Genomic DNA, 2,525 nt, shown 5'->3' on the forward strand with positions numbered 1-2,525 from the left:
AACCCAGGTTCAATTCCCTAGGACCCATGTAAGCCAGATGCACATGGTGGCACATGTATTTGGAGTTCATTTACAGCAGCTAGAGACCCTGGCATGCTCATTCTCTCTCTATCTGCCTTTCTTTCTCTCAAATAATAACTAAATAAATAAAAGTAAATCAAATATAAAAAAAGAAATGTGGCATATACTCCATACAATGAGTAGAATATTACTTGACAATAAGGAGAAAGTTCTGGAGGCTGGAGAGATGGCTTAGCAGTTAAGGCACTTGCTTGTGAAGCCTAAGGACCCATGTTTGACTCTCTAGATCCCATGTAAGCCAGACAAAGAAAGATGAAGTAAGCACAAAGTTGCACATGCCCACTAGGTGGTGCAAGTGCCTGGAGTTCCACTGCAGCTGCTGAGGCCCTAATGGGCCAATTCTTTCTCTTCACCCTGTGCCCCACTCTAAAATAACAATTAAAAAGGAAGTTTGGGAGACAGGTATGGTGGGACACTCCTTTGATCCCAGCACTCTGGAAGCAGAGATAAGTGGATTGATGTGAGTTCAAGACCAACCTGGGACTACAGAGTAAGTGCCAGGTCAGCCTGGGCTAGGGTGAGACCCTACCTCAAAAAAAAAAAAAAAAAGAAGTTTTGATACATGCTACATCATGAATGAGCCTTGAACACATTATACTCAGTGAATGAAAGAAGGCACAAAGGACAAATAGTTATGATTCGATTTTTGTGAAGTGTCCAGAATAAGCCAATCCACAGAGGCCAAGGGGGTATTAGTGGTTGCCTGGCACTGATATAGGGAGGTGGTGACAGGAAGGGAGTGACTACTAATGGTTACAAGATCTCTGAGCAGCTGGGCATGGTGGCACAAACCTTTAATCCCAGCACTCAGGGGACAGAGGTAGGAAGATCACTGTGAGTTCAAGGCCAGCCTGGGACTACAGAGTGAGTCCCATGCCAGCCTGAGCTAGAGTGAGACTCTACCTTGGAAAAAAAAGAAAGGTCCCTGAGCCATAAAAATGTTCTCAAGTTAGACTGTGGTGATGATTGCACAACTCTGTAAATGTACTAAAAGCACTGAACTGAGAACTTTAAGTGGGTGGATTTTATGATGTGTGAAATATCTCTCAATAATACTATAAAAAATTTAGTGGGAACCCCTGATTGAACTTCAAAACCACTATAGTGTATGACACACACTCTGAGAAAATGGCTATAAAGAAGTCCTCACACATTTATACAAAGAGATTTGAAGATGGATTGTTACCAAAGGTTTGAGAATGTCAACATGTCAGAAGGGACTCTCACTTCCTTAAATCTGAGAATAGATAAATAAGACATGGGATAATATTCACGAGGTAAAACCGTATATGGCAGTTTAAAGTTGATGGATCAAATCTACAGGTCCACATGGATATGTCACAAAGCCGTGGTGCTGCAGGTAGAAAGCACACTGTGGGCAGAATATCTGCTGCGCTCGTGCAAGGCTTGTGGATTCCATCTCCAGCACTGGGAAAGGAGAGCTGCAGATTGCTAAGAGTGTTTTGAAATCATCATGGTTCTATTGCCTACACCAAGTGCAGGTTTCATGAGCATTCACTTTGCAAACTTTTCTTAAGCTGCATACTGTTTTTCTTTTTGGTTTTTCGAGGTGGGATCTCACTTCACCCCAGGCTGTCTTGGAACTTACTCTATAGCCCCAAGATGGCCTCAAACTTACAGCCATCCTCCAATCTTCAGCTTCCCAAACGCTGGGATTAAAGGCATGTGCCACCATGCCTGGCCTCTAAATTGCATACTTTTCTGTCTCTTCATAATTTACAATTAGCTTTATTTAAAGGAAGATAAGGGCTGGGGGATGTAGATAAGTGGTAGATACCTTACCTAGTATGCATAAATCCCTGGGTTCAATTCTTTTTTTTTAAATTTTTTTTGGTTTATTTTTATTTATTTATTTGAAAGCGACAGACAGAGAAAGAGATGGAGGGATAGAGAGAATGGGCGCGCCAGGGCTTCCAGCCACTACAGACGAATTCCAGATGCATGCGCCCCCTTGTGCATCTGGCTAACGTGGGACCTGGGGAACCGAGCCTCGAACCGGGGTCCTTAGGCTTCAGAGGCAAGCGCTTAACTGCTGAGCCATCTCTCCAGCCCTCAATTCTTTTTAAAAAGAAGAAGAGGAAGAGGAAGAGGAAGAAGAAGGGGAGGAGGAAATAATGTCAAGGCTGGAGAGGTATCTCAGCAGTTAAAAAAACCTGCTTACAAAACCAGTCTAGGATCAATTCTCAAGTACCCATGTAAAACCAGATGCACAAAGTGGTGTATGCATCTGGAGTTTTATTGCAGTAACACAAAGCCCTGGCATGCCCACTCTCTCCTCCTTCCCCCCTTTTCTCTCCTTGCAAGCAAATAATAAAATAATTACAAGAAAAGAAGAAATGCACACTGTTATAAATAGCATGATGCTGTTGTTATAAACTTCTGGAAAAAGCCATCCAACAGTACTGCATCCATCCATGTCTCAT

Source organism: Jaculus jaculus, chromosome 6, assembly GCF_020740685.1.
Source record: "Jaculus jaculus isolate mJacJac1 chromosome 6, mJacJac1.mat.Y.cur, whole genome shotgun sequence".
Lineage (NCBI taxonomy): Eukaryota > Metazoa > Chordata > Mammalia > Rodentia > Dipodidae > Jaculus > Jaculus jaculus.